Here is an 8,751-nt window from a genome sequence, read left to right as displayed (position 1 = left end):
CGCTCTGGAAAACAGTATGGAGAGTCCTCAAAAAGTTGAAAAGAGAGCTACCTGTGACCCAGCAATTGCACTACTGGGTATTTACCCCAAAGATACAAATGTAGTGAGCCTAAGGGGCATATACACCCCAATGTTTTTAGCAGCAATGTCCACAATAGCCAAACTATGGAAAGAGCCCAGATGTCCATCTGCAGATGAATAGATAAAGAACATGTGGTGTACATATATATAAATGGAATACCATGCACCCATCGAAAAATGAAATCTTGACATTTGCAGTGACGTGGATGAAACTAGAGGGTACTGCACTAAGCAAAATAAATCAATCAGAGAAAGACAATTATCATAGGATACCACTGATGTGAGGAATTTGAGAAACAAATAGGAGAAGGGAGGGGAAATGAAACAAGATAAAACCAGAGAGGGAAACAACCCATAACAGACTCTTAATCTCAGGAAACAGACTGAGGGTTGCTGGTGTGGAAGGAGGAAGGAGGGATGGGGTGGCTGGGTGATGGACATTGGGGATGGGATGTGCCAAGGTGAGTGCTGTGAATTGTGTAAGACTGAAGAATCACAAACCTGCACCCCTGAAACAAATAATATATTATATGTTAATAAAAATTAAATTTAAAAAATAAAATAAATTAGTGCATCCTTTTCTAGTAATTTTTTTCAATCCCCTCTCTGCCTTTAAAATCCTTCCCTTCCTGCAGCTCAAAGGGGTCCCCTTCTTTTTACTAAATCAACTGTTGCCTATTTCATGAATTATTCAATGAAGCCAATGGGATTGGGATTTTTTTTAATTATTTGATTGAATTTTTTTTAAGATTTTATGTATTTATTTGACAGAGAGAGAGATCGTGAGAGAGGGAACACAAGCAAGGGGAGTGTAAGAGGGAGAAGCAGGCTTCCCACTGAGCAGGGAGCCCAATGCGGGCTCGATCCCAGGACCCTGGGATCATGACCTGAGCCGAAGACAGACGCTTAATGGCTGAGCCACCCAGGTGCCCCTGGTTGCATTTTTACTAACAAATTACATAGTTTTTTAAAATAGACCTCTCCCATAAGAATTCCAAATAATAGATGTAGATACTCAACCATTCATCAAGGAAATGGAACTAACTCCCCTCTCCTAAAGTCTGGGCTCAGAACAGTGTCTTCCTGCTCATGGGAAAGAGTATCTTCATGGTGGGGAAGCCTTACCAACACTGCCTCAGCCAGGTGACCATTAACACGGACAGTGATAAGTGTTCCCTTGTTATAAAGTAATGACAAAGCACTTTACCTCCCTAATCTGCCTCCTCAAAACCCATAACCCCAGTCTAATCATGAGGAAACCGGGTAAATCCCAATGTGGGACTTTCTACAAAATGCCTGAAAAGTCCTCCACAACACTGCCAAGGTCATTGAAACAAAGCAAGTCTGAGAAACTGTCGCGGCCAAGAAGAGCCTAAAGAAACATGATGGGCACATGTCACATGCTGCCCTGAATGGGATCCTGGAGCAAGAAAGGTAGAACCAGAGGGAACCTGAATAAAATAGGGACCTTAGCTAAAAATAACATATCAATATTTGTTAATTAATTATGACAATTTTGTAGAAAACTAGAAAAAGAGGAGAAATTGGGGACACCTGGGTGGTTCAGTCAGTTAAACATCTGCCTTCGGATCAGGTCATGATCCCAGCGTCCTGGGATTGAGCCCCACATCGGGCTCTCTGCTGAGCAGGAGACTGCTTCTCCCTCTCCCTGCCACTCCCCCTGCTTATGTTCGCTCGCTCGCTCGCTCTCTCTCTTTCTCAATTAAATAAATAAAATCTTTAAGAAAAAAAAAAAGAGGAGAAATTAAAGGTCTTCCAACTGCTGAAAAAGCAACTTTGTTGTTGGTGGGAAACTCAAGGCTCGTGCCTTGGGCATTGGGTCTTTGCGTCTCAGAGAAGGAAAGGCACACAGACCTCACTGTGTCCCTGGGAGGAGGGAGCCCAGGAGTCACAAATTAATCACACCATTAATTACCCACCCCCAAAGAACACACTGGCTTATTTTCCAGTCTCTTCTGTCTCCTCTACAAAGAGCAGAGACCAAAGGTGTGCATGGTAAGGAAATTATTGCTCAGTGAGGCAGTGGGAGGCTCAAGGATTAATCCACAACAAAGAAGCCACATGTGGCAAGGTTTCCGGGTCATGCATGCGGCTCCCCAAGACTGCCCACTGGGAGACACAGTTGCTCCTATATCCTTGATTTTTAACAAGTATGTATATCAAAGGGTTACATTCTAACCGGAGGCCGAAGGACTATAGGGCCAGTGTGCTATATGGCTGTTGTGGCCAGGGCCACATTCTATGTTTGGGGGGTTATGACCTCTCTTGGCAGGCAGCAGTCTGTGAGGGAGGAGACGCTTGTCTCAACCACACAGATGCTGGGAATGGAAACATCCCAAGGGGCTGTCTATACCGTCCGTGGACCTGTTAAATCACAAGGAGGACAGTCACCTCAATACTTGGCCATGGGGGTTGTCAAGACCAAGGGTGGCCTAAGCCAGACAACCAGAGATGCCTGCCAGGATGATCAGAGACCAAGAGCTGTCCTATCTACTGACTGACCACTTGAAAGGGATGAAGGATCCAGCCAGCGCCAGGAGGGCCTCACCAGCCTGAAAGAAGGCTGCCACTGCACCCAGTCTTATGAAAGTCCACACATGCTACTGACTGCCCTCGTGGGTCAGGGCTGTGCTGGGACCTGGGGCTGCCCAGGCAGAGTGGGGCCAGCAACAACCAGGAGAGAGCATGGAAGAACCTTGCACAAGCTCTAAGGCCCTCCACAACCCTTGACTGGACTTGAGTTGTATTTGAAATAGTCAGTGACCAGGAAGACATTTTGCTCTTAGAGACCAGGACTTCGGGGCAGAAAACCAACACTCTAGCTCAACTCCTTGATGCTTGAGTGACCCTGGTCAAGTCTTGTTCATCCCAAAGGGCCAGAGAGATAAAAGAAGGGGAAGAAAGCCAGTTACGCTTCTACCTAACCCCTAACCTGACCCTGACCCTGATCTTGACTCAGAAATAGACCCTGGCCCAGTCACTGACCCTAACCTAGACCCCTGACCCTGATCTCAAGTCTGGCCCTGACCACAACCCATGACCCTAACACTAACCACCTAACGCTAACCCTAACCATAACCCCAAGGAGAGAGATGTAACGCTCTATTTACAATCACAAAAGTTATGAAAGCTCTAAATATCAAGTTTTTATGGGACTGTCACAGAGGCAAGTAATCACACAGAGAAAGAATTTCCCTTTATGCAACGTTTTTCTTGTGAAAGGCCTTTTTTGTAAGGCTATTTTGAATACTGTTCAAACCGCATGATTAAAACAAATCGTAGTAACACAGAAATTACCTATCACTGTACCCTTTGTATATACATATACAAGGGTTGGCATGGGTGTGGGCAGGCAGAAGGCACTGCTGGGGCATGGAGACCAGTGACACATTCTTCTGGACTGCAGTCTGTCAACACTTGGTGTCATCAAGCGCATATATCCCACAGCATGGCCCTCCCGCCCCAGGCAGTTTGGGGGCTGTCGGAGGGCGGCTGAGAGGGAGCTCATTACAGCTCTGTGGGTGGGAGTTAGGAGCACCCTCTGGCGCATGATGGGGGTGATGGTACAATGAACAGGGATTGATACCAGAGGAGTCCTAAGCTAGGGATGCAAGCACAGCTCTAAAGCCAGATAATACGTACGTACATGAGAAGCACGCGTACACAGACCTCACTGCGTGACATACCACGGCACAGGCATAACCAGAGGCACATTGACTCAGGTGTCCAAGAGGCTTGGCGGAATGTTAGAGAGGGTAGGAAATGGAGTGGGAAATAAAATGAAAACCAGGCAGGAGGATGACCTGTTCAAAGAATTGTGAAAGAAAGGGGAGGAGATTCGACAGTATTTACAACCAAAGTTCAAGCTTCTCCTGACAGAACCAGAAGATCCCACAGCACTGGGTCCAGGTGCCTTGCAGCCACAATCCACTGGCCCATGGAGCCACATCTGCTGTCCAGTCTAGCTGTGCCACCCACCGCTCCCTTCATTCCGCACCACAATTCTGTCTCTGCCAACCGCTGAGGTTGCTGCTGCTTGAGGACGTGAGTTTGGGGGTCTTGTTTATTTGTTTTATTGAAGTGTATTTGATATACAATGTCACACTGGCTTCTGGTGGACCATGTAGAGATTGGACAACTCTCTGTTATACTGTGCTCCCCACAAGGGGAGCTCCCATCTGAGGACATGAGTTTTGATGCCAAGGACCAAACAACATGGCAGGATCAACAGGTGCATTCTGGCCGCAGTGGGAGCCGCTTCTTGTCACTGGTTCTGGGGCAAGACCAGGCGGGAGCTGGGCCACTCTTGGCAATGCATCCGGAAGCACTTTTGGGGGGTTCACAGATGACACAGGTGTGGAGAGTGAGGCGACCGGAAATGGGGAATAAGATCTGCATTTCATTCTTTTTTTTTTTTAAAGATTTTATTTATTTATTTGACAGACAGAGATCACAAGTAGACAGAGAGGCAGGCAGAGAGAGAGAGGAGGAAGCAAGCTCCCCGCCGAGCAGAGAGCCCGACATGGGGCTCGATCCCAGGACCCTGGGATCACGACCCGAGTCGAAGGCAGAGGCTTTAACCCACTGAGCAACCCAGGTGCCCCGATCTGCATTTCATTCTTAATGAGCTGAGGAGGTGCTGACCTGATGGCAGAGACAAGGCATACTGACACAGTATCTCCCAGTGTGAAGACTTTGAGTGCCATCTAGGATATGTTAAGTTTTAAATGCCCTTTAAGGACTCTCACAGCACTGAGAATTCCGCTGTATAAAGAGCCAATTGGACAGTTGTGTGTTTGTTTGTTTTCTGAAGCCAAGAGAGGTGTTTAACTCTCTTTGTGGTGAGAGCTATTTGGGACTTCCAAACCCCACTGTGCCATGATGCAGTCCCTGACCACTTAAGCCGAGCCTGAGGACATCCATACTTATATGGAAAAACAACTGGCCCATATTGTCCTGCATTTCCGGGACTGGAGCCTCCTGGGGGACTACAACCTTCCAAGTGCAAAAGGGACCTTTGCTTGCTGCAGCACATCCTGGGGGCCCAAAGTACACAATGACACATGGCACAAGGAGGACAAATGTACCAGGGGGATGCTGTCATCTGTGTGAACCAATATGGCCCTTTTCAGGGCAGAGGTGGAGAACATTTAGTCAAGGGATGTGGACCCCAAGCATGTCAAAGATGCTAGAGGGTAGTGCTGCCCAGCGGAGCCCTCAACCCCCCCATGCAAGATCTTCCTAGACCAGGACATCAAGAACTTCTAAGAGCATTGGACAGTTTGTACAAAAAAGAGACATTTCCCCACCAAGAACCTGAGCAGCAACCACTAGCTATGAGGTAGGGAAGCTCAGAGATGTGGTTGAGAGAGACTTCTGCCATTTCCAGAAGAAGGGTCACAAGAGAAAGTGTGTTACTGAGTCCAGTCTGGGACCCACACAGCTTGAGATGATATCCGAGTGCAGGATCTATTAATGATGGGGCACATGGCCGGGATCTCCAAGGACAGTCCCAGCTAGAGGTGTACCAAGATAGCACAGAGATACCAACTGAGGCCTCAGTTATGACCGAGGCCATCCAGAGAGAGGATGCAAGAACACAGGAGGGCACCTGCCGCAGGACACAAACATGACTGACAGGCAGAGAGCGAAGGGCCTCCAAAAAGCAGCAGCCAGAGAGTAAACTGAAGGCCTAGCGGGGAAGACGTTTCAGGAAGCAACTGGCAGTCTCGCGATCAAAGGTGAAATCCAAGTGGCTGGTAGAAAAAACATACAACTTATATCAGAAACGAAGGGCTGATCTTTCTAATATATAAAGAGCTTTTAAAAACCCAGAAAGGTTACCTGGTGGCACAGTTGGTTGAGTGTCTGACTCTTGGTTTTGGCCGGGGTCTTGTTCTCAGGTCCTGGGATCCAGCCCTCTGTCAGGCTCCACACTCAATACAGAGTCTGCTTAAGACGCTCTCTTCCTCCCCTTCTGCCCCCACTCCCAACACGCTTGTGTTTTCTCTCCCTCTCTCAAATACATAAATAAATATTTTTAAAAATCAAGGAGAGCCGCTTCGGGCCACTCCAGCCAGTGCTTTGCTCGGCCACCTCCGTGCATTTGGCCAACAGGCTCTGGGAGTGCCCACCTGAATGCCCCGGGAGCCGGCGGTTGGTGGCCCTCACCAGGGACCCTCCAAAGGGTCCAGGGGGACAAAAGTGGCTCTAAATCCAGCACAAGAACATTGAATCCAGTTAAAGGATTTACTATGAAGCACAGAAGCAGATGGTGCCAAATGGCGAGCCATAGCTGGTCCGCATTCAGTGAGTGGGGCAGGATTTCCTTCTCCCACTGCTCCTGGGGTGGTGATTTGTCGAATTCAGTGTGAAATGGAATACCCTGAAGGCATTAGTCAGCAAATGAGGGTCCCAGAGAAATTAAAGGTAGCGCCACCAAATGCTGACCTGGAGCAAAGATTCCAAGAAGGAGTTCCAAACGCCAGTGTCATTATGCAGGTTCCAGAAAGGACTGTTGCAGCAGCAAGTAACGAAGACGTCCCATTTTCAAGACCAGCAGATCGTGAGCTTATTCAGTCGACTCCCTTTAACCCTCTGGCACTAAAACACCACCTCGTGTACTTCCACTAAGTGAAAACCACTGGATTCTCTGGATTTAGAAAGACCGCCTCCGACCCCTACGTTGGTAGGCTAAAAAGAGAGCACTCTAGGACGAAGCGTGCTGTTCACCACGACGGACAGCTGCTCAGAGCGGACTGCAGGCACAGCACGTCACTTACAGACGCAACAACTGAAGGAGCTTCAGGTGACATGACTGGTGATGCAGCTTCATTAAGACAACAGATGATCAAATTAAATAGATGTCTACAACTTCTAGAAGAGGAGAACAAAGAGCGCGCTGCAAGAGATATGGTCGTGTGCTCAACTACTCTAATGTTCTGGCTGCTTAGTAGCTAGTTCTACTACTAGTTCTGCTAGTGCTGCTTAGTAGCTAGTTCTTAGTAGCTAGTTCTTAGTAGCCAGTTCTCCAAAGTAGGGTCTCAATAGCAGGAAATATAAAAAAATTTGCAAAAAAAAAAAAAATCAAGAAGAAAAAAATGCTTTAAAAAAAATAGGGCTCCTGGGTGGCTCAGTGGGTTAAGCCTCTGCCTTCGGCTCAGGTCATGATCTCAGGGTCCTGGGATCGAGCCCCACGTCGGGCTCCCTGCTCAGCAGGGAGCCTGCTTCCTTCTCTCTCTCTGCCTGCCTCTCTGCCTACTTGTGATCTCTGTCTGTCAAATAAATAAATAAAATCTTTGAAAAAAAAATAAAAACATAAAAATTGGGCGCCGGGGTGGCTCAGTCAGTGAAGTGTCTGCCTTTGGTTGGGGTCATCCCAGGGTCCTGGGATCGAGCCCCACATGGGACTCCCTGTTCAGAGGAGAGCCTGCTTCTCCCTCCGTCTGCTGCTCCCCATGCTTGTGCTCTCTCTCTCTCTCAAATAAACAAATAAAATACTTTTTTAAAAACACATAAAAATAGACAAAAGACATGAACAGACTTATTCACAGAAAAGACAGTGCAAATAGCCCTTGAACATTTAACAAGACATTCAATTTCACTCACAAAAAGATAAATGCAAATTGTATCACACTGAGGCCTCATGACTTATTTCTCACTTACCAAACTGACAAAAAATCCAAAATGTTGACCAAATCCATGGGTGATGCTATGGAAGAACAGGCCCTCTGTGCATGTTGGCAACGCAAAACAGCAGGCTACCAAACCGGCTGCATCCCACGGAGTTAAGATACATGCCTTTGACAATCCCACTACCAGGAATCTAACCTGAAGATTTGACTCCACAAGTAAAAATAACATATGCATTAGCTTCTCACTTGGAGCAGTATTTATTTGTAAAGGCAAGATGTTAGAAACAACCCAAATGACTATCGGTAGGAACTGGTCGAATACGTAGCTACATCCACACACCACAGTACTAGACACCACAGCAAGAAAGAGACGTGTCCCTGTGTGGGAAGGTGAAGGGGTCTCCGAGGTATGAGCAAGCACAGAGCAGACCGCGCGGCGTGCCGGCTTCTCTGAGAACAGGGGAGTGAATAAGAGCACGCGTCGACATTTTCTTCCAAAATAAGAGTACACCAGCGTTGTGTGTGGAGGACAGGCAGAACGGCGCAGAGACGTGGATAGAAGCAAGACACCCATGAACCCAACTTTTCTTTGAACCACGTAAGCAACTACACCACATGCACATGGCATTTCCAGGTTGCTCCCTCTGAGTGTCTTGAGTTCTTGTATGTCTGCCCGTGGGTAGAAACCCATGGGGGAGGTAGGAGTGAGGCACCTGCCACTCCAGGCTCCCAGTTGCTCTAAGCGCTTCCTGCAGCCAGGCCTCGTCCAGGGCCCTGTAGCTGCATTATTTACTGTAATCGTCACACAATCCTACAAACCAAATATGGCCAATCCTAGTTCCTCCTCAGGTGAACAAGAGGAGGCTCAGAGAGGTTAGCTGACTTGCCTGAAGCCACACGTCTCCCATATGGCAAAGCTAGATTCTTGCCTAGGTGGCGCTCCTGTCCTTGCTGCTTTCCTAGCCAGAGCCTTCTACCTGCTGACTCGCCCTTTGGCTCAGCCACAGGCTGCTTC

The 8,751-nt window shown here is 47.8% G+C and overlaps 1 pseudogene across 1 annotated transcript; it reads left to right on the top strand.

Annotated features, from left to right (window-relative positions):
• Nucleotides 1-514: 514 nt before the first annotated feature.
• LOC308341769 (mitochondrial fission factor-like) lies at nt 515-7,062 on the top strand (annotated as a pseudogene). Its single transcript has 2 exons — nt 515-542; nt 6,413-7,062. The product of its transcript is annotated as a mitochondrial fission factor-like (transcript).
• The last annotated feature ends 1,689 nt before the right edge of the window (nt 7,063-8,751 follow it).

This window comes from Martes martes (assembly GCF_963455335.1).
Source record: "Martes martes genome assembly, chromosome: 4".
Classification (NCBI taxonomy): domain Eukaryota; kingdom Metazoa; phylum Chordata; class Mammalia; order Carnivora; family Mustelidae; genus Martes; species Martes martes.
The sequence above is the reverse complement of the archived record's forward strand: the minus strand, read 5'-3'. Positions and strand labels throughout refer to the sequence as shown.